Genomic DNA, 26,827 nt, shown 5'->3' with positions numbered 1-26,827 from the left:
ACAAGGACACACGCACGACCCCAAGCACTCTGAGGAGTGCCACAAACAGCACATGGCCATGTCTGCATGCTCGAGGAACCTCCTGCTCTCACAGACAGCACTGCCAGGCACAGGTGTGTGAGCAGCCCCAATGGAAGGCCAGGCTGCTCCAGACCCCTCTCCTGCCCATAGCATCCCACTGCGGCTGGACATTTCCCTGGCCTATTTATGCATGGGACGGGGGTGGAGCGGCTGCCTGTGATGGCATGGATTGCCCCTCAGAGTCTGCATGGATGACTGACCATCTCTCTCCCTCTTTTCCTCCACAGCTGTCGCTGAGGGGTGATCCATGCCATCAGAGGCAGCCGCCCGGCCCCAGGGGAGTCACAAGCGCAGGAGGGTCCACGAGGACCTCATGAGGAAGGACGTGGCAGTCCTGCATGACATGCAATGAACCCTGGCCCAAAAGATCCATGTGGGACCAGCTTGTGCGGCAGGGTGAAAATTTGTGTGCCATCATCTGGGAAGTAATGGCACACCTGGCTCCTGTTCCCATTGTAGCCCTCCCCCCTCCAGCCCCTGTCTCCACTCCAGCTTCCCCTGCCATGCCTATACCCTCTCCCCTGGTCCTCCTAGACATTCCAGACCCCGCTCCAGCCCCCCATCCTGCCCACCCCCCTGTGATCCCAGGCCCCAGCCACCCCTGGGTTTGCCGAGGTCCCTGGACTGGAGGTGGCTCCACCAGCCGCCCCACACGCCACTCCCAGCCCTTCTCCCTCCAGGTTCTCTGCCCTCCTCTTCCCCAGTTTCTGTTCTTTGAAAACAAAATACAATGTTGTTGTGGTTCCACTCAAAACTGGTGTGTTTATTGGGAGTACAGGGAAGGGAGGAAACGGGGGGTTGTTGTGGGAAAGGCATAGGGGGGCAAGGCAGAGGCCCCTATTGGGGAGGCCCTGGAGAGAGTTACTGGGGTCCTTCAGAGAGACTCTCCCTCAGGACCTCCTGGATGCACACCCCGGCCAGATGTGCCTGGCGGATGGCCGCTGTCCATGGCTGTTCAAAGGCATTCCCTTCATGGCTGGCCTCTGCTCCCCACCCCAGGAAATAGGCCTCCCCTTGCTCTCCACTATGTGCTGGAGAACACAACATGCCATGACCACCTCGGAGATGTTGTGCTTCCCCATGTCGAGGTGGGTCAGGAGCCACCTGAACTGTGCCCTGAGGCACCCGAAGGTGCATTCCACCTGCATGCGGGCCTGGTTGAGGTGCACATTGAATTGTTCCCTTCTTGGGTCCAGGTGGCCAGTGTAGGACTTCACGAGCCATGGCATTAGTGGGTAGGCCGCGTCCCCAACGATGCACAGTGGCATCTGGATGTTCCCCACGTGAAAGTCCCGCTGGGAGAAGAATGTGACAGCCTCCAGCTTCTGGTAGAGGCTGGAGTTTCTGAATATGTGGGCAGTGTGTGCCCTGCCCGACAACCCAAAAAAAATGTCCAAAACTGTCTCCGGTGGTCGACCATGGCCTGTAGCATCATGGAGAAATAGCCCTTCCTCTTGATGTATTGGGCTGCTCGATGTTGTGGTGTGTGGATTGGGATGTGGGTTCCATCTATGGCTCCTCCGCAGTTGGGGAACCCCAGGGAGGCAAATCCTGCAGCAATGGGGTCCAGGTCTCCCAGGCGGATGACCCTGCACAGCAGGATGGAGTTGATGGCCCTCACAACCTGCAGAAGGAGACAAAGAAACAAACAAAAAAGAGAATGGGAGGGAGTGCCTGAGCCCCTGGGAGGTGCCTGCCCTCTTTCCTTCCCCCCCTCAAAAACCCCACTCGCCACTCGCTGTGAGGACGCTCCCCCCAGCAGCAGGGCTTGTGAGGGTGGGATGGCACAACCCCCCTCATGGCCCAGCTACCCTACCATGTAGATGAAGATACGGCCTATCCTTCCAGCTAATGGACTGTCAAAGCTGTTTTACGACACACGTTTTTAAATCCTTTACTTTTTAATATCCCTGCATGAGGTTAGCAGTGTTTGCCTGCCACACCCACACTGGTAGCAAATGTTTATATTGCTAGGAATGTTAAGGCAGTTCTGCTGCTCCACCAAAGGAGGCAGCTTGTCAGCCCATTCCTTGATATAACAGAAGTGAGAGCAGCTGTCTAGAGAGAGAGGACCCAGTGTGCCAGCTGAACAGTCCGATGGAACTCCTGAAGCAGCTAAATCTAGAGGGAAAAAGTCTGAAATGGAATTTATTATTTTATCATTAATTTTCTAGTAAATTTCTTTATTAATAAAAGTCAAGCCCCAGGAAGAGGATCAATGTACACTTTACATGAGGCATAGGCTGTGCTTAAAAGTCAGATGGGAAAAGCATCTGTTCATAATGCCTTTGTGGGTAAACCACGTACCCACAAGACAGCAGGGATGGGTAACCGTTACGCCTCCACAACAGCCCTTACCAAAAGTGTCCCACAGAGATCCATCTGGCCTCCCTTCTTCAACAGCAACATAAGATCATGGCATCCTCTGTGCATATCATTTCCCACAGCTGAAACCAGCACCATTACTGCTCATGGAGGGCAGTTGGCTCATGCTTAAAGCAGGCAAGACCTAAGTGATACTGGTTAGGGGGAGAAAAAATCCTTTTCTTTCAATCAAATAGACCTTTCCTTTTCCCATTTGTCAAAGTAGTGCGAGGCTTCTTGGTCCTGTTTGACTCATCCCTAAGGAGATGTTCAAGTAACATCCACAGTGAATTCAGACTTTCTCCACCTCCAGCCCTTCTCCTGCATGCGGGCTGGCCACTGTGATACATGCATTTATTACATCCAGACTAGATTGCTGTACCAATTAATTGGAACTGAATGTGGATGTAAATAGGATGGGTTGCCATAATCACACCTCTTCTGTGATCTAATCCTCCATAGGACCCCATTCCACTTCTATTGTCTGTTTAAACCTTTGCTCCTGATTCCAAGAATCGTAAGGACCCATTGGAATTTGTCAATGACCACATTCATGGTTCATGTAGCCAGAAGCAATCCTGGTTTACAAAGTAGTGTAAAAAGACCCAGGTGAAGGAAGATAAAGATAAAACAGTTTCTATTGAAGGGCATTAGAATGACCTTCCAGAGACAGTCAAGCTGATAGGGCATATTACAAGAACTCCCTCATAAATGAAAAAATTATGATTAAAAAAAAATTCCCATGCAGAACTGCCATGTACAAGAAGGGGGAAAGAGAAGAAAATTTGCTGAAATTCCCTTGAGATATGCAGCTTTAACTTACCTGAGAAGTGTGTCAATATTGTGGTGATGGACAGTAGCAAAACCCTATGCCTACAATATGAAATAGAACCATATCAGTTTTGCTCAACCAGTACTCAATACACTATATATATATAGTGTAAATGAGAACAAACTGTGGCTAACACTGGCAACCTGGGGCTATGTCTACTCTGCAGGCTTCTTGCACAAGAAGCTTTTTGTGGAAGAGATCTTCTGCAAAAACTTCTTGTGCAAGAGAGCGTCCACACTGCATGGACACTCTCTCAAAAGAAAGCGCTGATAGCTATTCACAGAATGGTCACCAGGGCACCTGTGCTTTTTTTCTATAGGGTTTTTTTTTTTTTTGCGCAAAAAGAGGCAGTTCCCTGTTCACACACACTTTTTTGCACAAGAGCTCTTGCGCAAAATGGAGTTATTCCTCATAGAAAGAGGACTAACTCTTGCACAAAACCCCCTCCATTCTGTCGATTTACTTGTGCGAAAACATGCTTGAGGTGTGGACGCTCCATGAGTGTTTGTGTAAAAACTCTGCAATCTAAACGTAGCCTGGTTAAGCCCTTGCTGAGGGTAAATAGGTCAAAGTGGTTGGAATGTCCTCTTCTGCTGGGCCTTGCAAAATCTCACCTGTAGATGGCCATTCCATTGTTAATCTGGTCCTTAGTTTGGTTCCTTCATTGAGAAGTGACCTGTTATGTCTTCATGTTTTCCCCTTCCCTGAAATGAGGGTTTTGTAAAAGAGCTGCACAGAACAGCTGCCTGGACATTGGATAGGCCAGTTTACATTAGGCTGGTTTTTCTTGAGAAAGTCATAGTTTAAACAAATGGTTGTGTCTATTTTAATCATTTTTGCCCTCTTTTGAAGTGTTTTTTCAAACATTAGCTTTTTTCCTTCAGAATCAACTTCAGTTTTACAAATTAGTCTGCTCTGTCATGTCCCCTTTAAACACAGCTGTTAGTACAATGTAAACATAGTTTTAAAAATGTAGACAAACAGTTACAAGAGAAAAAACTTCAAGTGTTTTTAACACATGGCCAGCTTTTGCTTACTTGGTTCCCCGTGGTTTAAAATTAGAATTCAAAATACACTCTGTATTTCACAGATGTCAGCCCCTCCATAATAACACTTACATAGAGCTTTGCATTTTCAAAGGGCTGAAGAGACACGAACTAATAATCCGCACAGCACCTCACCAAACAGGAAAGTATTATTATTTTATAGCCGGCAAAGCCAAGATACAGAAGTTTTGTCTAGACTAGGAAATGTTTGCATCTATTTTCCACCATCACAAACAAAGGGTATGTCTACATTGCATTCCTCTTTCAAGAGAGGAATGCAAATGCAGATGAACAAAATTGCAAATGAAGCGTGGATTTGAATTTCCCGCACTTCATTTGCGTAATTGCATCCGGGCGCTATTTCGAAATACTCTATTTTGAAAAAAGAAACGCTGTCTAGAAGCAGTTATTTTGAAAGAAAACCCTTCTTTAGAATTGCCTTTAAACCTCATTTTATAAGGAGTAAGGGTAATTTCGAAAGAAGGATTTTCTTTTGAAATAACCGCGTCTAGACAGTGGGGTTTTTTTCAAAATAGGGTATTTCGAAATAGCGCCCGGACGCAATTATGCAAATTAAATGCAGGAAATTCAAATTACCTTTTGGGCTAAAATTTGGCAAGTTTGTTCTCAGTTGAAGAATGAACTGCTTTGAAAAGGCTAAGCAAAATTAGGTATGCCTTTTTCCAAAAAGCAAATATGAAACACAACTCTTCACCATTATAAAAATTGTCACTTTTTTTAGGACAGCATGGGTATGTCTACACTGCAATGCTATTTTGGGATATCAGAGGTATCTCAAATTAGTGACCCCGCATCTTTTGAATACATCCACTATTTTGAAATATAGCGGATGCTCTAGTTTGCCATCCTTGTAAACCTCATTCTAAAAGGAATGAGAGATGGCTCAAAATAGTGCTTTATTTCAAAATTTGGCACGCTATAGACAGCACCAAATTTTGAAATAGCTTATTTCAAAATAGACTCAAAATAAGTTACGCAATTTGTGCATAGCATAGTACAAATTATGTATCTTATTTCGAGTTTCAGGTGTTGTGTAGACACACCCCAGGAGTGCATCTACACTGCACCCTTAGGTTGAAATAAGATATGCAATTTGATCTACGCAAATTGCATATCTTATTTCAATCTAATTTCAAAATAGCGTATTTCAAAATTTGGTGCTGTCTATATGGTGCCAAATTTTGAAATAAAGTGCTATTCTGAAACATCCCTTAATCCTTGTGGAATGAGGGATACAGAGTTGCCGAAATACCATGCCTGTGATTTCAAAATCTATTTAGAAATAACTGGCACATTTAAAGACGCAGAATAGCTATTTTGGGATACTTCCAGTATCCTGAAATAGCACCACTGTCTAGATTTACCCTAACATAGCCTAGGTGGGTGGTGGTAAAATCTCAAGATTTGGCAGGGATATCATGCTTAGGTGGTAGATATGCATTTATAGCGGTTTCAAGAACATTAATTTGGAGTTGTCAGATTAATAAGGGATTCTGAAACGTCTGTTGTACATGCACACTATGTCTTGTTATAAGGTTTGACAGTGAATTTCATTTTTAATTAGCAGGCAAACATAAAATATCAATATACTTGGCAAAATTCAATTTTATTATTTATCTGTCTTTTGACTAAATAATAACGTTTATCTGTACGCTTCTTGTAGATTTTATTGATTTAAATTTGCATAGCTGTTTGCAACTATAGGGACAGTCACGCCACAGAAAGATGAGACAACAGCTATTTAATGGCAGTAATATGATTCAAAAAAGCTAAAGCTTTGTCACTGTTAAAACACAACAGCTATGTCTACACTGGTGGCTTCTTGTGCAAGAACACGTCCACACTGCCATGTGAGAGCTGTGCTTTTGCGCAAGAGCTCCCATGGCAGTGTGGACGCTCTCTTGTGCAAGAAAGCTCTGATGGCCATTTTAGCCACAGGGCTTTCTTGCGCAAGAAATCTCTGCCGAGCGTCTACACTGCCCTCTTGCGCAAGAGCTCCTGCGCAAGAGAGCTTACACCTGTTAGAAAAGAGCGTAGCTCTTGCGCAAGAAGCCCTCTCTTACCATGCCGTACTGTAAATTTCTTTGCGCAAGAACAGGTGGGCAGTGTGGATGCTCTGCAGGTTCTTGCGCGAGAACGGCTGTACTTGCGCAAGAAGCTGCGAATGTAGACATAGCCAAATTGTCAACAGCACATGTCAAAATTTGCAAAGAAAATATCCCCAAATCAAACTCTATTAAGTTCTCATTCAGCATTTGTCTTACTTTACTTATCTATACATTTTGATTATATGTTGGTTCACGTGTGTATGTTTAAATTTATCTTTACCAACATTTACCAATAAAAATTGAATCCTTCCAAGCTTAATTATTCTGTCTACCTTTATCATGTCTTCTCTTTAAATTAAATAGTCCCAATTTCTTCACTCTGATTGGCTGGATCTTTCTCCTGGACTCCTCCTTTGCTCATTAGCCATCAGAGCTGTGTCTGTGCCCCTGGTCTCACCTTCAAAGTCCATAGACTAGCCATGAGTGACTTATTTTCTATTTTATTTCCTGACATTTACTGCTAAAAGCCTAATCCTTCCAAGCCTATATATCAGGGATGGTGTTTTTAAAGCCCTGCACCATTCCATATGATTTCTGAGGTTACATATCTACACAATACACACACGAAAGGAGAGATGACTCTAAGGGTGCGGCTACACTGAAGCACCAGCTCGAAATAAGCTACGCAATTTGAGCTATGCAAATTGAGTACCTTAGTTCGAGCTTATTTTGAAACAGACTGCTATTCCGAAAAACGTAGTAATCCTTATGGAACGAGGTTTACCAGAAGGTTGGAATAGCGTACCTAGTATTTTGATTAAATTTCAAAATTATGGGCACTCTGTCAAGACTCAGAAAATACTATTTTGGGATACCAGAAGTATCCAAAAATAGTGCCGTGGCATAGATGTACCCTAAAGGAGCACTGTTTCTTCCATACACTATGTAAAGTTTTTTTTTGCAGAAACCCTTACATTGTTGAGTGTACATGTTGTGCACAATGGTGCTCTAAATTGTTGTCTAACAAATAATGGAATTCTCTCTCTCTTTAAAGAACCTAGGCAATTCCAGAAAAAAAAGAGACTACCGTATTTTCCGGCGTATAAGACGACTTTTGATGCTAAAAAACATCCCCCAAAAATCAGGGGTCGTCTTATATGCCGGGTATACAGGCGGCGGGCCAGCCCAGGCGTGCCTGGGCTGCCCCGCTGCCCGAGCCCCTCCGCGGCTTTGCAAAGCCTCGGGGGAAGCCAGTGGCGGGGCATCCCAGGCACGTCTGGGATGCCCCGCCGCCGGCTTCCCTCGAGGCTTTGCAAAGCCGCAGAGGGGCTCCGGCGGCGGCTTCCCCCGAGGCTTTGCAAAGCTGCGGAGGGGCTCCGGCGGCAGGGCAGCCCAGGCGCGCCGGGGCTGTCCCGCTGCCGGGGCGTCCTCAGAGGCTTTGCTCCCGGTGTCCCTGGTCTGCTGGGGACTGTCTCCAGCAGACCAGGGACACCGGGAGCAAAGCCGGGGAGGCGGAGGGGCCCTGGGGTATAAGACAAAAACCTATCTTTTAACTAAAAAATTAGGGGGTCGTCTTATACGCCCAGTAGCCTTATACGCCGGAAAATACGGTAATAAGATTGCAAACTGGACCAAACAAAGGTCAGGAAATACCAACCTTAAGCTTGCTCATGCATCCTTATCTTGGCTCCACCACTGTCTATACATTAGAAAAAGGCTTTCATTACAAGATCACATGATCCTCCCCACATCCTCAAGACCCGTGCCTCATTCACTGCACATAATGAATGGTGAATAATTCATGACTGTGCAGTGAATGGAGTTGAGCTCTGGAGATCCCATTTTATGCACTGCAAAAACTGGATGATGTGTAATGAATGAAGCATGGATACACAGGGCCTCTCCTCATTCAGTGCGGGGGCAGCCAATCATGATTCCATTGGGAGTATAAAACAATTCCTAATGAATATAATAACATTGTACTTTAAGTTAACAAGTAAGCATTGTGATGGGGATTCTATGTTCTTAATGGCAATATGCTTATGAATATGAGTATTACATAATTCAAAGACGCTTTGTGCGAGATACTTTATGTAAGGTATCATTGAACAGTTGTAATTCACTGAATATGATTATCCCATTTGTATTCATAATTTGTGTAGATCAAGTTAGGAATATTGAACTGTGTATCTGTAATTGCTTTGGGTTAGTCTCACTGTTTATAGTTCTGGGTTGTGGTGGCCCATTAGCAAGAGACAATGGAGATTAAACTTCCTGCGGACATGTGAGTCAGCTCATGAAGTACAGAGAGAGGGGCCTTGCAGAGACATGTGACCATGTCATCTGATGTTGGAATTTATCTTGGATGCTATAGTTTTTTACAAGAGCAGAGGGAAAGTTTAGACTATTCACAATTGATTCCCACCTTTTTGCAAAACTCATTTAAAGGTGGGGAATGCGATAATCCAAGCCATCAGTTCTCCCCTGGGACTCTTCCCAGGATGACTCCTGGAAACAACTAAGACTGAACTGAGGAAAGAAACTGAACCCAGGCTGGAAGGATGACTAACTAGTCTGTGAAGATTATTAGAACAACTTTGAGGGTGAGATATTACGTGTAACTATTTTCTTTCTGTATTAAGCTTAGTTTGCATGTTCTGTTTTATTTCGCTTAGTAATCTAGGCTACGTCCAGACTGCAGCTCTTATCCGGGATACTAGAGATATCCTGGAAAAGCAATGCCTATCCAAGGAGCACATCCACTTTTCTGAAATTTTTTGAAAAAGCAGACGCGCTCTTTCACCATCCCTGTAAACTTCGTTTTGCGAGGAATAAGGGATGTGTCAAAAGAGGGCTTTTTTCTAAAATTTGGTGCAGTGTAGACACCCCAAATTTTGGAAAAGCCTCTTTCGGAAGTAAATAGGCATACCATATTTCCGATTTATCTTTGTAGTTTAGACCTAGCCCTACATTGATATGTCTGCTATCTCTTATGACCACTTAAATATTACCATTTATACTTAATACAATCATTTTTATTTATTAATAAACTCAGTGTTAATAATTATTACCTAGCAAGGGGCAAGAAGTCCATGGCTCTCTCTCTTTACGTTGAGAAAGAGGGTGAATTTCATGATCTTACACCATGCAGATCTCTATACAGCATTGGATGGATTTACTTAGGGTGCAGCTCCCAGAGGGACTGTGTTCTTGAGGGCTGGGAAAAAGTCTCACTTATCTCTACTACTCAGTGGGTCGACACTGTAGCTTGAAGTCACATAGACTAAGTCGACGGTGGAGATTAGTATAGACAAAGCCACGCTGTGCTGCTTACAATGTGTGTCTGCAGCCTTGGAGGTGTATCCCTCTCCCTGTGTCTTAGCTGAAGCAGGCTGGAGAGCAGGGCTCCACACAACAGGGTTACGGCCTAGGTGCCCAGGCTGTCAGGGCAAGCAGGCTCAGCAGGGTCTCAGCAGATCAGATGACAGTCCCAAGGAGTCTCCTGACCCTTCACAAGAGAATAATCAGCCATTTAAATGGCCAAGTTAAACAAGATACAATTAGAACTCCTAGAAAGCACACGTGTGAATTGCCAAACCTAGCTGGAGGATGCAGTAACTTTCACTACATAGTTGTGATTTATCGAAGTAAATCCCTGTCTCAATGAGAAAATCAGCTATTAGTCAAGGACCAGATAGCAGCTCTGATCTGCCTAAGGAATAGTAACCCCAGATGAAGATCTTATTCCTCCCACAGAGAAATTTGGGGATCATCCGTCCTTATGGCTTCTTCTCTCCTGCCTTTCCAGGACCCCACAGTAATTTTTCTGTGGGGTCAGGATCCACATGTGGGAGGGACAGGGACAGGAACTGAGTGGCCCCATAGTAGTGAACAGGAAAAATGTTCATTATCCCTTCTCTGGTCTTGCATCTATTTCTGCATTACCACTTTCAAAGAGCCCCCTTTTCTGTTGAAACCCACTTTTAAAGTGGCTGCCATGAGATACAATACTTCCACACATTTGTAGCTGAATTCCAGGGTTCACTCCAGAATGCCCACCTTGAAGCAATAGTAGACAAACATCATAATATGAACTTATGAAGGTTTCCTGTCCCTTAATTCCCGTTTGTGGGTTTTACTGTAGGAGGGGGTGATCTGGGCCAGCATTATTTTTATTGTTAATGGAAACACAAGCAACATATATGTTGCTTTCTATGTGGTCACAAAAGCAATCACCGTATCCACTATGCTACAGAGAGCTTTTGGTGAAGAAAAAACCAAGAATTTTCATGTGTTAAGTTATACACCAGAGGGAGTCCCATGAATGTAATACAAACATCCCAATAGTGTTGTAGAAAAGTCAATTTAAAATTGTACATAAAGGCTCCGAAGCTCAAACATTGTGATCCATAGGTCACAACATAGCTCTCTGTGAATGCAAAAGTTCATGAACATCAAACTTAATTTACTGTCTGCTTTTCATCTATAGCCAAACATAGAGGCTATTGAAGATGAAGCCCCTCCTCACATCTTTTCTCCAATATGTATCCTCCTCTATGTCTAAATGAGCAGACATATGAAAATGATTTTATGCATGTGATATTTAAGCAAGGAGGTTTGTCTGAAACAATACATTTATAACATTTGGAACTGTTTTAAGGCAGTTTCCGAGATTTCCCACTAGGTTTGCTCCTATATAGGATGGTTATTTCTCCTCTTACTTAAATATTGTAATGCTCATGACCTTCAATCTGTGAATTTCAACATCAGCCAGTTTGATGAAAGGATTTCATTTAATAATTCATCTCCTATTTTCACCCATTTTATTTCCTTTCTCCCCAGCCTTCTAGAAGTCTTACACTTTTCATATGCAGCAGTCAAACTGGTCGGGTTCTCTCCTATTGCCTTTTCCGTCCCTCCACACTATCCAGTTATGTTCAACTTGTTACAGAAATGTCATCCAGAAACTTGCCATATATGGTCAGCTTAATGACTTCAGCAGTTAGTTTCAAATCTGGGCTTTGAACCAGAGTTGAGATGCAAAGGGTCAAATACAGTGTGTAATGTTTTGGCTGGCCTTTGTTTCTATTTTTTTTACTGTCCTTTTTTTAAAGCACTAAATTTACTTTGTTTTGGCTTTACAGTATACTAGACTATTAATAGAACTAGTCAAAGCATGTGGGAGAATCTTTTTTTTTCATGCACATAATACAAAAAGGCATCACCCATCATTTAAGCTAACTCTGTTAATTAGAGGAAAGAGTTGCACTGTGTGAGCATTAGAGAAATCTGGCCATAGTTAAGCTGCTGCTGCTTTGTCTGAGAAATTCAGACTACATTAGGCTGATAGCCACTGTTCTTCTGAGGAAACTATGTCACTTGTGGACCTTCCTGTTTCCTTTCAACATTCTTAATGTGATAGTGGAAGAGGATATCCTAAGGTCAGACATTAAAATGTAAAGTTGTGAGGTGATGATTAAATGGGAACACAGTGAAAACTTCACTCTTCATTATTTTAATATAGTCCAGCCTTTGCTGATATAATCATTTCCAGCAGATATTTAAAGTGCTTGTGGAAATGATGAAAAGGAAAGACCTTCATTTATTATCTTAATTATATTTTTTGTGTTATTTTAATTTTTTTTCTTTATTTCCCAGAGACGAACACTAAACACTCAGGTTTAAGTCTTACAAGTTTATTTTAAAGGACAATATATTTTCAACTGTGCATTACACTTTGATCTTTCAGGTATAATGGTTTCATAAAGTTATTGTGGCTGTGATAGTAAAACTTTATAAACATTTTCCATTATAACCTGGTTTCACACACTCATAATCTACTGAAAAAGTCACATTTGTGGCTGAAATTGTCCATTCCTGGCAACTGCCTGAAGCAATTCCTTTTTTCTTTTTATTAAATTTAAACATGGCCCTTTTTAGCTCTTTTCAGATACAGGACAGGAGAAAACAAAAACTGGCACACTTACTTTTTCTACTTAATGCATTTTTTTTACAGAAAATATAGCTGAAAAATGAATCCTTAAATTGGGCATGGGTGTAGTCCTGATTGAGATGCACACCTGTGTATTCACTGACAGTAACTGTTTTCTTCAGAGCATGACAGCCAATTGAAAACTGTCATGAGCATGCAAAATAGAAAATGTCTTAGTCCCTAGGTTCATATATGAAGATATGTGATGAGTAAATTTGCAAGTAGGCCCCTATTCAGCAAGTTATGACTCCATTAGAATTACTCACGTGCTTGAATTTAGGCACACAGAAATACTGAGTTGCAATGAGTATTATTTAAAAGGCAAATCCATATGAAGCCCCCAATTGGTATAACTGAGCAAGTCACTGGGCTATAAGAACAAGGGAGAGAACTCATCATGCCCAAGACAGCAAAGTGAGAGTAGCATGGATGGAGTAGACTCTACTGCCCTATTGTGGGGGTAAAGGAAGAAGGATGTCTGGAAGATCCATGCAGCTTGCATGATTAAAACCACATGCCAGGCAATGCTAGTCTAAGTCACCAGCAGGGAAATCAGCTCCACTGGACACATGAACTGCTTTCAATTCCTGATTCTCTGGTTCAAAATATAGACCAATATATTAACTGTTTACTTAGACATAAACCACAGAATACACAGAATGAAAAGTCCAGCAAGGTTAGTGTTGCTGCTGGAACCTTAGCAATAGCATTTCTTGACATATTGTGGTTCTAACTGAATCTTTGGTATAGCATTAACGGAGGCCTTTCCTCCTCCATTTTATTTTAGATTAGCTCAGACTTTCAGCACAGCAATACCATAAATTAAACCCCATCACATGATTTCCTTTCAATGAGCCTGAGCATATGTTTGTACAGGCCTAATGAAAGAAAGTTAGCACAAAAATTGAGAACCAGCTTTCAAACACAAAACTTTCCCCAGTGTTTGTGCAGCAAATTTTCAACAACACTGATCTCTTTCTTAACAAACTTTCTATAACACCCCCAATGCAGTGAATTGCAATCTACTCCCATCTGATACCAGGCCCTCATCTGGAATGACAGTATAATAGAAATCCATGGAAAGACTGTAAAAATACACCAAATTACTCATTTAAGTAATGGCTTCATGATCAGGCCCTGCACCACAATACAACACCAGGACTGGCGTGCTGTTCCAATTCATTTCTATCATTCACTCTGAACACCAGGGAACAGTTCTGTCAGGTTGTCCAGGAATTGCCAAGGTACATTAAATAGTTAATTTTTGCAGTCCACATTTATTTTTTCCTCCTCATCTCCCTTCTCTTCCAACTCTATCAGGACTGTTGTTTTTTTAGGCCTTCTCCACACCCTCTCAGGAGTCCCAATGTTTGAACATTATTCAGATAAGCTCATGTGTGACTATGTTACTGCAAGCAAGCAAGATGCAAGAGAGGAGAGGACCTTCAGCTCCTATTACATGGAATTGAGGGCACTTAACATCTCCCCAGAAGCATAGGGTTCTCAGAATCCAATTTTCAGCACGGATCAGCAATGTGAGTTGAAAGTAACACTCATCAGATAGTTTTCTTGATTTTTAACTGGCAGAAGCCATTTTCTGAAGTGTATTGAACTTGCTTAGGGCGTAGTCCTGCTGCAGACCTGTGTGGGATGATAGGAGGATATTTTAAAGCAGAATTCTACTCTGAAATGGCACTGTGAATTAACAAGTCAGACAGGAAAATCTGAGCAGATTCTTGTTTTTTGTATAACTGCCAGCCCATGGGATTTGCAGTTCAAGCTGAGTTATTTCCTTCTCAGACATCATCACTGGCAGGAATAAATACATATTCTGTGACCAAATTGTGCCTCAGTTACACCAGTGAGTTTGGAGGAGTTGCCCAGATGTAACTAAGGCTACATCTACACTACGGACTTTACAGCTGCATCCATATAGCTGCTCTACGCTGGTGGGAGAAAGGCTCTCCCCCAACATAATTAAACCACTTCCAATGAGCAGCAATAGCTATGTCAGTGGAAGAGTGTCTCCCGCTGACACTGCACTGCCCAACTGGTGCTTTTGTTGGCAAAACTTATGTTGGTTGGAGTGCACTAGTGTAGATAAAACATTGTCTCCTGCTAGGTTGCCCAGCAATGCTCTTAGAATGTAAGTCTCAGGAGGTAGCTGTAAAAACAAGGAGTCCAGTGGTATCTTAAAGACTAACAGATTTATTTGGGCATAAACTTTCGTGGGTCAAAACCACTTGGTCAGATTTGCACTCCATGCATCTGACAAGTGATTTTTGCCCCACAAAAGCTTAAGCCAAATACATCTGGAAAAACTTAAAAATCAACTAATAGTCTTGCAGCACCTTAAAGACTAACAAAATATGTAGATGGTATCATGAGCTTTCATGGGGCAAAACCCACTTCTTTAGATGAGCTTGAGGGGCACTCATTTGAAGAAGTGGGCCCTGCCCATGAAAGCTCATGGCACCACATATACTACTCCTCTGAGGAGAAGGTGATTGCAGTCTTAATGCATGGTTAAAAGTCTCAGAGGGGTGGCCGTGTTGGTCTGTAAATTTGAAAACAAGGAGTAGTCCTGTGGCACCTTAGAGACCAACAAAGTCATATGCGGTGTCATGAGCTTTCGTGGGTAGGGCCTACTTCGTCAGATGAGCTCCACTCAAGCTCATCTGAAGAAGTGGGTTTTGTCCCATGAAAGCTTATGATACCATTTACATGTTTTGTTAGTCTCTACGGTGCTGTTAGACTTCATTGTTTTTCAATTTTTTAAGTTACAAACTAACTCGGCTACCGCTTTGAAGCCCAAATAAATCTGTTAGTCTGTAAGGTGTCACAGGACTCCTCATTTGTTAGAACTTAATTCGCAAGTTTGTTGATGATATGTGTGAAGGAATAGAACGCAGTTCACTCCCTCAGAATTGTCTTGGTTCAGTAGCAGTAGCAGGAATAAATAGTGGACCAAAAATTATTTTTGTCACAGAAGCCAGCAAATTTGACTCAAAAAGGCACACAGAGAACAGTTCTGTTGAGTAACATAGGTTGAAATAAACAGCTGGGCTGAGGCAACCTGCCTCTCCTCCATAGGAGAGTTCACATGAAGTTTGGTTTCTTTGTGAAGGGCTCAGAGACTCAGCCTTTCCTGTCAAATTACAGAACTGAATAGGGGGTCTAAATACCTGAGCCTCTCACTCAGGAGTGCAGGAGCTAGAGCTACATGATTTCAAAGGCTAAAGCTTTACATAACATCAAAGCAATTTTACATGAGAGAAGGCGTGAGGCTGTCTACATTTAAAAATTAAGTCCACAGGCTCTTTCAAATATGTCATGATGTTGTTCTTTATATTCACCTGATTCTCCAGTTACAGCAATGCAAATCAGAAGCAACACCATTGCCCTCCATGGAATAATACTGAACATGGTACAAGAGAAGAATCAGGCCAGTATTCTTACATTTTCTTTGGGGTTTGTTTAGGGCATTGGTTTTTTCATGTATTAATGTATGTTGTGAATAATTCACATAGTATTTAAGGGTGAGCTTCCGCCCAGTGCCTCGTGCAACACAGAACTCACAGACGAGTGAAATTACTGCGTCTTTAAGCCACCTCAGCACCCTCCCTTCAGTCCTGGGCTGGAGTACACCCAGGATAAATGAGACAGCCCTGGAACCCTAAGGGCAGCTTCCCTTACCCCAGCACAAGATGCTGCATCTCTACTCCCAATGCACCCCTCTGGCCTCCAGCCCTGTCCCCTACACTGGGGCTTGCAAAAAGGTCCATGGGAGGCAGCTTCACAGCTGTCTCCATAGTTCTGAATCAGAAAATTCGTCCCTGTAGCCATTTACTGGGCGTTTAGGACTCCTCTAAGCCACTCCAGCACTTTTACTGGAATAAAGGGATGGAGTGGCGGTGAGGATCTGACTATTAAACTAGAAAAGAATCTGAGCCTGATATTCTGCTCACTTACACCAGAAAAGGGAGATGGCAGGTGGACAAAGGTGGAGGAAAGGAGGGACATGGCGAGTGGTGGGGACTTCCAGAGAAGGAGGGTGGAGTGGAAGAGAGGAGGGACTCAGCTGGCAGTGACAGGTGATGAGGGCTCAGGCAAGTGGCAGAGGAGGGACAGGAAGAGGCAGAAAGCAGGTGGGGCCATCATGTCCCAGATGTCTGGTGATGAATTGTCATCATCTGGACCAGGGAGGTCTAGCCTCCTGAAGCCTACTATACCCGCCTCCCATGTTCTGCCTTCCACAGAATTACACTATGGCAAGTTGTGTTTGCACAACAGTAGCGCTAGAACAGGGCCCCATTGTGCTAGACTCTGTAGTAAGAGACAGTCTCTGCCCTAAATAACTTATACTTGGTGGGCTTGTCTATAGGCAAGTCACACAAAAGGTGAGAGGGAAAATGGAGGCATAAAGAATTGAAGTAACTTGCCCAAAGTCACCCAGAGATGTGACAAAGCAGAGATAGAACCCAGTTCCCCTGATTCTAACAGCTCCATTGGTCTCACCAGAGCCATCCTGTCCATAGGATGGTTTGGGATGGCCACCCCAATCTAGGGATATAAACAAGTAGTCAGGTATATGATTAACTGATAAGTCTAGGCTTATCAGTTAATCTTCTCGACTACTTGCATCCCCCCTTGCTGTCTCTGTATCAGAGTCAGCAAGGCGGTGGTAGTGAATCAGCACCATGGGCAGGGGGTGGGGGAGAGAGCCTGCTTCATGGCATCCTCTGACCGCATGGGGTCCGAGCTCCCTGTGGACAGAATCTGCTTTGCAGCAGCATCCCCTTCCCCTTTGTCCACAGGGAGCTCAGACTTCCTGTGGACAGGGGCTGCTGCCACACCATACTGCTGCCTCTGTATCAGAGGCAGCAGCACAGGGCAGCAGGCAGCTGGTCTGCTCAGCAAGTTGCTTTTTAAACTGGTTGCCCTAGCAGACTGGCTCCTGCCTGGCACCCCACGTTGCTGCTTCTGATACAGAGGCAGCAGTGTGGGGTGGCAGGGGGCTCCCTGGGAGTGGGGGCAGATTGCGCTGGCTACCAGCCCCGCCCCTGGGGACTATAGAATGTTCAAGTAACCGATAATATTTTATGTGGTTACTCAACTATTCTTTTACCTCATAGCTAACATCCCTACCCCAGAACCCTTACTTTGGAGGAACCCACGGCAGCCACCTCAACCATCCTATGGAGGGGATCTGTGGAAATACCTGGTGGGGCCTAGCATCAGGAGACAGCAGAGGCCAGGCCCCCTCTCACTCAAAGCAGTGGTGGGAAGCAGAGTGCCCCAGCCCCGGCCTACTCTCCTGCCCCAAGCAATGGTGTTTGGGGTTGCAGAGCAGAGCAGTCAATGAGATGATAGTACAGCGGAGCAGGCTGCTTGGATCGGGGTAGAGGTGCAATGGAGCAGGAAGGGGCAGAGCAGGAGTGGGAAAAGGTGGGATGGGGGTGGGCCCTGGGGCAGGAGTGGTTGCCCTGAGTCTCAGGCCTCGAGCAGGTTTGGGGTTGCTCTGGACCTTGCACCCCCTGCCCTTGGGACAGCCCTGGCTTTCACCACTAGAATACACTGTTTCCCTAAGCAAGGGAACAATTAAGGCATGTAATTTCAACCCTTTCAAATCACAGCACTTTCTTAGATACTCATATGCATGCCCTCTTTTCTTTAGCGTTAATTATAAAAATCAGATGTTGGATCTTAACAGGCTCAGTTTCTTTTATGTCCATTTTATATTCTGCATGTTCCTTATGAAATTAGATAGATTTGATTTCTCTGCCATATGTACATCATTATCTGTGTACTTAGTTCTGTTTGTGTCTTTGTATATACACCGAACATGTGTGTGCTATAATTCACAGAAGCCCATATCTACCTAATAACTGGTGCACTGTGAACAATAGGCTATTAAAGGGCTCAGTTCAGTAATAAACAGTTGCTGGGATTGTTGGCAGTCAAAAGCTCCACAGGTTTCCTGTACTCTGCAGCTGTGGCAGCTAATCCACTTTCTTCAAGGACATTTTTTAATTTCACTCATATTTGGTAGACATGTAAATAGCCTGTCTGGCCATCTATGCTGCACCCTCTCCACAGCAGGATCCATGGACCAAGTTGAAAGACAGTGTAAGTTATATGGAGGTGGTATAAATTACATATTGGCAAGGCAACAGGGAGTCCATGTGAGTTTGCAGAAGGAAAATCAAACAACAGGGTGGAGTAGTATGACAGTGTAAGGTAAAGTAACCTGGCACATACCTCTCATATTGTCCTACTGATTGCTTTTATTACCACATACCCACCACACTCTCCTAGTATGTATATTATCAATTAACTTACACCATAATTTTTATCACCTCTAAACAGGACCCCGACTTTTTCCAATCTAATATGAAAATCAGGTTCTTGAAAATAATGTCAGGGAAACAATCCCACTAAGGGCACATCTACACTACAGGGCTAAACTTGAAATAAACTGTGCAACTTGAGTTACTCTAATTGCCTAGCTTAAGTCAAAATAGCTTATTTTGACTTTTGGCACTGTCTACACAACAGTTATTTAGAGATAAAGCACTCTTCCCCGACTTCCCTTACTCTTTGTACAATGAGGGTTACAGGAGTCAGAGTGAACAGTCCTCCAGCTCAACATTATTTTGACATTATGTTGAAATAACAGCTTGTGTGTAATGCGGACTTTGTTATTTTGGAATAACATCAGTTATTCCGAAATAATGCTGCTGTGTAGACATAGCCTACATGTGCTTGGAAATACCCTACTATATATGCTCATAACCACCACTCCATCCTTTCTCCTGAAGCACTGCACTCTTTCTTAATTGCCTCACAATTAAGGGTTATTTCGAAAGAAGGTTTTTTTTTTCGAAATAACCCCATCAAGACAGAGGTTTTTTTCGCAATAGGGTATTTTGAAAAAGCACCCGGATGCCATTATGCAAGTGAAGCACGGGAAATTCAAATCCACGCTTCATTTGCAATTTCACTTGGCTGCATTTGCATTCCGCTCTCGAAAGAGGAATGCAGTGTAGACATACCCTTATATTAAAAATCAAGCCAAGTCAATATATACAACATGTTGCACAGTGATGAGCTATAAATTTTTAATTTTGGTTTGATTGCTGTATTGTTTAACTTCAGATTTATTTTTCCTGCTCTTTAAAATGAGCAGATGCTATTTTTGTCATGATCCCTATTTTCTTTTTCGACAGCTCCTCCCAGTTAATAAATTAAGGATTGTTATTTGCTAGAATGCATGTTCCAATAAGTCTCCACCCCCAGCTGCATAATACTGCTGATGGCCTTAGCTGCAGCTTGAATACCAGAAGTCATTATTTGTCAGAGGAAATCTTTTGGCAGTGTCAAGAAACTCTTCAGCCAGAGCCATCTTTGTATCAAGCCCCAAGAATATTCTGGATTTTTCTAACCCGAGTCCTCAGGTTCTCTACAGATACACAGTTTGCCTGATTTCCTAACAGCTACTATGCTGTTGATCTAGTCAGCAAGAGCAGAAAATATGGATGAGATACTCTCCCCCCTCCTGTTTATTTACAAACTACCTTTAAAAATAAGGAGCCACTTAAACCCAATTGCCCAGAACCACTTCTGATTTCAACCCAAAATACAGGTACCTCGTCCCCACTCAATATTAGGTTAAGTGTACACTAGTTGACTCATATGTTTTTATTCCTACAAAATTTAGTAGGTGCAACCAACTCCTTTTTTCATGCCCCAGCCAAAAAGGAATCAAACAATCAGTACAGAGTTAATCAATTGATAACATAACAGGTGACATTTGATTTCATTTACCATTGCATGAGAAATCACTTGTAATAAAGTTTTAGAAGTACACCGTTGCATATGGTCACCACTGGGCAAAACCAGCATCAGCAGCATTTTCTATTGTATCTCGTTCATATCTTCTCTTTGGAAATTCTATTAATCCTTGAAATACCACAGAAAGCACAAAAGGTTCATATTACTTCTTACTGAGTGTATTTCCATAAGAAGGTATTTGGCATCCTTGGAAACATATGAATTATCGTCTCCTCTGGCTGCTGTATAACCAACTTATTGTTTTATTGAACAAGAGAGTAAAAAAATCTCATAAAAGCCTGCATACTGTAAATGGCCAGGGTATAATTCAGACCTGCTCTTGTGTGGATTAATTGACGCATTTGGCCTTTTTGGGGAAAATGTCAGTTGGTTTATGATAAATATAGCTTCGGCCGAGCACATGAACTATGAATGACTTTTATTATTATTTTTTGGGTTGAATTTCACTCACCCTTCTATGGGTTTTTTTTCTGGCTTGTGAGGTTTTGAGTACAACAAGGGGAAAGCAAGTTAAGAGAACAGAAAAAAAACCCATATCCTTTCCTAAGTCAGAAAAAGCAACTTTTGGCACTCTGCAGTGCATAGCTTTATGAACATAATGCTTAATCTCTCATACCTATATGTTTATCTGCAGTATTGGGTGTTTCCTCCTTCTGAAGATGAGTCAGATCTCATCACATTCACATGTAGATGTTTTTTACACCAAAAGGATGGTGTTAGTGGCTCTGTGATACTCCACCGTCTATGAAATATTTTTTGGAAAAGCTGAAAATTGGTTTATTTTCTATATACATGTAGCCCAGTGTTTTCCCCAGAATTTCTATGCAGCTCTCCCAGGGTTTGATTACCAGTTGTGAGGTGATGAGTGTGGTTAACTGTTGTTGATCTCCCTGAGTCACCTCCATAGAGATGTTGAGCACCTGCAGCGCCTCCTAAAGTTAATGGGTCTAGAAGGTGCTCAGCACTTCTCAAGAAGTTACAGAGAGGGAAGGAAGAAAACATGCTACAGGAGGTTTCTTCTACTGAAGATGTAGGAAGTCTTGGAACCCCAAAAGCACCCTGAGGTTCATGTGAATCTTAGGGTTTTGCAAGAAATCCTGTACCTGCATATTGGATACAGGATCACCTGTCCCACCCTTCTAGCACAGTCCTACTGGTGCTGGGTACCTTCTGCATGAATTATGTGAAGGAATTTTTTTTTGGGGGGGGGGCAGAGTCAATGCCTCTATCCACTTCATTTGTGAATCCCAGACAACAGAGTTATCTCATAGTAGGCATCCAAGAAATTGGTGCCTCAGCGTCAGAATCTGGAACAATTTTTTAGGTGTTTTAGGTGCTTGCAGATGCAGGTAGTGCCTAGTGGTATTTGCAAGCGTGCCTAAGGTTTAGGTGCTTAAACATCTTTGAAACGCTTGTTCTCAGTTACTTACAGGGTCAGGTCCACTGATATTTAAAATCTATATCTGTCTTTAGGCCTTCATGGGCAGGAGTGCTTTATAAATGAGATGACTGTAAATATGTAGATAATTAATCAATAGATAAGTGACAGGGATAGTGCTCAAGAAATTGCAGTATAGCTTCTGAGTTTTATAGGACCGATAAAATGTGTGAAGTGCAAACTACTTTCTTGGTGAAGTTATTTATATAGAGCTGTGAACAGTAACCATTTTTCAGCTATGGCATTGCGTAAGTGCCACAGAGGGTAGATTTTGGCCACCTGTGTTTAGCTGGGACTGAGACTCCAATTACCACAGGTTAAATTTTAGAATATTGTTTAATGTTTACAGGTTTTAACATACAAAGAATCCCTTTATATAATTATGGAGGCAACAGGAAGGATGGGAGGAGGGGATTCCTCTTCTTCCATAGGCAAAAATGCCACCAGTAATAATTCTGAAAAGTAATATATTATGTGATTATGCAGATCAATTTTCATGGTATTTCAGCCTAGTAACATCCACAGCAGAAGTTTATGTCTTCATTGGGCATAGTTAGCCCTCAATTCCACCTCTCGAGGAAAAATATTATTTTAGGCCCTGATTCTGTAATCCGATGCACGTGGCTGGACACTTGTGCACTTGCATAGCCTCTAAGTCAGTAGGGCTCATCACCAAGTTAGATAAGGGGGCAGTTGCCCCAGGGTCTGTCGATTTAAAAGGGCCTGGGGCTCCAGCCTGCTACCACCGTAATGGTGGCAGACAGAATCCTAGGCCCTTTAAGTGGCCACCAGAATCCTGCACAGCTTGTCCGGGTGGCACTAAAAGCTGTCTTGGGGAGGTGCATTGCAGTCTGGGCAGTGCTGAGGGCTGGCTGTGCCTAGTTAGCCCTCTTCTGCAGAAGGCCTCACTCCTTCTAGGGGACCCAGAGCCCAATGAAGTCTGTTCCACCCGTGATGCTGCAAAAACCACTGTGCATCCTTGAATCACAGAGCCTGTAAGAAAGTGCCATCTCCTCAGCAGAAAGAAAACAGGAAGGAGGAGCAATCCTAGCCATGGAATTAAGAACACTTTGCAGCTGGCTGGAAGAGATGGAGAGTCAGCAGCAGTTGAAGGCAAAATGGTTGCTTTAGGACTGCAGTTACAGGTCTCTGCCAAATTTAAAGGGCCAGCATGGAACAGTATGAGAAAGTCACACTGAGACAGACAATGAGAAAGACAATGTGTTGCCTGGAAGCCATGGGGAAGGCACGAGCCCTTTAAATAGAAGCAGTTGAAAGGGCTCACGCATCTCCGGCCCCCAGGCAACATGCTAGTGGCACTGGAGCTGCGAGCCCTTTTAACTGTTTCTATTTGAAGGGCTCATGTAAGCCCTTTAAATAGAAGCAGTAAAAAGGGTTTGCAGCTCCCACCCCACTGCTAGTGTGTTTCCTGGGAGCCACGCGCGAGTCCCTTTAACTGTTTCTATTTAAAGACCCCTCCCCTTCTGCCTGAGGCTCTGCCGAGGCCCCACCCCTTCCGGAGCAGCCCACAACTACTTCAAAAAAATTTTAAGTGGCTCCTGCTCAAAAATTACTGCCTACCCCTGCTGTAGTGGCTCTTGCCTGTAGCTAATAGGTCAGAACACACAGAAATCTGTATGTCTGAAAACTTGTGTAGAAATTAAGTGGTCAACTGAGTTCACTATACCTCCCTCTATACCTGCAGGTTAGCCATACAAAGGCCTTAAAACTTGCTTCACCACACAGAGCAAGATTCCACCCACCCTATTCCCTCCTATCTTCTTCAGAAAAGCCATATTATTCAGACGACGCACCTAAATTATATACACCAGTTAAGTCTGCACATGTAAATCTGTCTTTTAACAAGAGCAAAAAATTAAGTATGATGGATTATACGTGCAAAATCATAGGCGTACAAAATATTTCATACACAAATGTAGTGATCTTCTCAATTCCATTGTCCACCTCCTTCGCACTCATCTGCTGCTGCAGCTGAGGCCTGCATAAGAACTCACGATGGTTTTGATTTGAAAGAGAAGGAACCAAAGTTTCTCTGTAAAGTCCCTTTTCTTTGGAATTCACTTCCTCCAGTCCACATTAGCCTGTGTCCCCACCTTCAGGGCAGCTGCAAGGTTCGTCTTCTCAGAAGAGCAGTTGAAAAGGTACTTATTGCTGGGGGTGATATTAATAAAGAAATGAGGAATTTGGCTTCTTTATGCGCTACTTGGTTACAGCTCTTCTATATGACAGGATTCTGGGTCTTTTTTGACATTTTCTTTTATAGACTGTGTTAGATAGGCATCTCTTCTTACTAATATGTTATAGTTCTGAAGAATAAATAAATACATTCCGTTTTTGCTCAGAGCTCTGGACTAGCCTCAGTGAAACTGTGCTAGGTACGTTTTGTTTTGCTACATACATACATGTGGCTACATCTACACTGGCAGCTTCTTGCGCAAAAACTCTTCCACAAGAGAGCATCTACACTGCCATGTGCTTTTGCGCAAGAGCATCCATGGCAGCGTAGATGCTCTCTTGCACAAGAAAGTTCTGATGGCCATTTTAACCATAGGGGCTTCTTGTGCAAGAAATTTATGTTGTCTGTCTACACTGGCCTCTTCCGGAAGAGCTCTTTGCGCAAGAGGGCTTATTCTTCCTGGGGAGAGGAATAACTCTTCTGGAAGAAGCCCTGTTTTACAACGCTGTACTGTAAATTTACTTCTGGAAGAACACTCATGCAATATAGACAGCCGGCAAGTTTTAGCGGAAGAACAGCTGTTCTTGCGCAAGAAGCTGCCAGTGTAGACATAGCCTGTACAGTGTATACTATAGGTTATGTTGGAACATTAATAAAATACGACATTTTATTGGTGTAAACATTCTATATTATGTAAATTGTAAACACAATGTCCTTTCTATCCCATATTTATAGAATTAAAGTTGGCAATGAGTATGGTATTAGTATAAAAAATACTGTTGTATGTATCTATGACTCTCAGTGATGGGAGCCATATATAGAGAGAATAAAAACATAGGGATGGTCCTGAACTCTCTTTGGGCTTACCCTAGTGAATAAGAGCATGCAGGATTGGGAGGGCTCCTTTCTAAACAGGAAAGAAGATACATAGACAAGATCTTTAAAAAAACCCTCACAACCTTACGACATAGCTGTAAAATCACACATTCTGGCATGATAGTCATTTCTGGAGCCCTAGAGCCTCAAATTAAGAGTGCCTTTTTATCATGGACATTTCATCTGCCCTTCATCTTACCCCTAATCCATCTTCTCTTTGCAGCCTGTGTGTGTGCCGGTGTTGAAAGATAATAACAAAGCAGGAGTCATAAAGGAGACACTGAGATATGAACTCAATGCTAGGGTTCAAGCCACATCTATAAGGACAACTTTCAAGCAAAATGCATCTCTTTCTAGTAATCCCTAAATATTTCTCCTCGCACTTTAGTGAGACTGATTTTTATGTACTAGGATACAGTTTTCAAACATATCTATGCACACGAACAGGCCTGTGGCTTTGAGCTTCCCATTTCATCTGTGTTTGCTGTAGCTGAAATTACATTTTTTTTTTGCATTATGCTGATATGTGAAAAATACATAAAAACCAGATGGCCCAAATCATGACCCAGGCAGTGAGCAGCTGCAGAACCCAGGCAGAGTTTCAGATTCCAACCAGGCTCCACCACTGCTGCACAGCATGACTTAGAGCCAGGTATAGGTGGGGTGAGCAGCTGCAGCAGACAGAGGGGTCTATTGAGTCATTCTGTGGCTGTCCTGCCCATTATGTCCCCAGGGGCAGAATGCATGACTCCTCCCCCCACATGTGACAGTGGGAATGCTAAGGAATAATATCAATGAGAGGAGATCCTTGTCCCAATGTCCCAATGCGGGGGAGAGGGAAATGGCTGACAATGCCAAAGTTCACGGCTAGGGAGGTCTGGGTGAAACACACTGTCCGCCCAGAACAATCTTCAACAGAGGACACAGCCAAGCCTCCCCACCCATATCCCCACTGGATAACAATTATCAGGAGTTTGGACTGAGCTGCCCCTGACCTGGCTCTGTCTGACTCACCACTGATGGCTACTTTGCAGCAGCTCTATGAAAATCTTGTAGAGGAGGCAAGACATTCGTTGCATGGGCGTCCCGCCTCTCCTCTGCAATTTTGTCAGACCTGTGCTCAGCTCCTCCTTCCAGGAGCGAGGAAAGGAGATGTGTACCACATAGACCTTTGGTCTATTATAGGCAGAGCTACTAGCCTCACCTATTATTATGGTTGCCCGACATTTCCGACTTTGAGACCATGATTTCAGTTGCTTATAAATTTGCCAGACTTCCCCTGTTCAAGCTGAAATTTTCCAAACTGGGTATCTGACATAGGCTGAATTTTTGGGGGAAATTCTACCCAAAACAGTACAGCTGTTTGCTAGCATGAGACTGGGGGACATCTGTTGGTGTTGCGTATTAAAAAAAAAAGGGTGCCTTTTTCTTTGGAAAGCTCTAGCTGGAAAGCTTTTTCTTTGGAGCTGGGATGTGAAATTTGGAAGGAGGTGGCCTGACATGGAGCTTAAGGAGCAAAGAATTGGAGCAGAACCTGGTAGTGGGTAGGTATTAGGACTAACTGGGCATGGAGACTATGTCTGCTAGCTGAAGAAGGAAAAGGGGACGGTGAGACAGGCAGCCTGGGCCAGGAGGAACTGAGTTTAGATGAGAAACCATAGGGATGGGACTGTGAGTGGCAGGGCAAGGGGAGTGGGAGCCAATGAGGGAGGAGAAAGAAGGTGATGGGAGGTAAGACAGATGTGATAAAGATCTGGCGCATGGGAGGAGAACTAGGACTGCCTGGGCAAAGAGATTGGAACAAGGAGATGTCACACAAATGACAACCTGCGTAACTCATTGCCAGGGAATGTTGTAAAGGCCAAATGTATAAGTGGGGTCAAAAAAAGAATTAGAGACATTCATAAAGGATAGGTTCATCAGTTGATATTAGCTCTATGTGTCCCTAAACCTCTGATTGCCAGAAGATAGGCCTGGAGAATAGGGAATGGATCACATGATAAATTGCCCTGTTCTGTTCACTCCCACTGAAGCATTTGGCATCGGCCATGGTCAGAATACAAGATACTGGGCTGAAC

General features: G+C 43.3%; 1 long non-coding RNA gene across 2 annotated transcripts in view; it reads right to left on the bottom strand.

The window, feature by feature from the left end:
* Positions 1 to 819: 819 nt before the first annotated feature.
* The window catches only part of LOC142829753 (uncharacterized), a 125,184-nt gene continuing 99,176 nt past the window's right edge, over positions 820 to 26,827 (bottom strand). The window contains exon 4 of one of the 2 annotated variants that reach the window (XR_012904512.2): positions 820 to 1,705. This is a non-coding gene — a long non-coding RNA (uncharacterized LOC142829753). Of the gene's footprint in view, positions 1,706 to 21,792; positions 23,849 to 26,827 lie in introns of those variants that run through there. The other variant, XR_012904501.2, reaches the window with a different exon arrangement.

This window comes from Pelodiscus sinensis, chromosome 1 (genome assembly GCF_052426305.1).
Source record: "Pelodiscus sinensis isolate ZL-2025 chromosome 1, ASM5242630v1, whole genome shotgun sequence".
NCBI classification, from domain to species: domain Eukaryota; kingdom Metazoa; phylum Chordata; order Testudines; family Trionychidae; genus Pelodiscus; species Pelodiscus sinensis.
The sequence above is the reverse complement of the archived record's forward strand: the minus strand, read 5'-3'. Positions and strand labels throughout refer to the sequence as shown.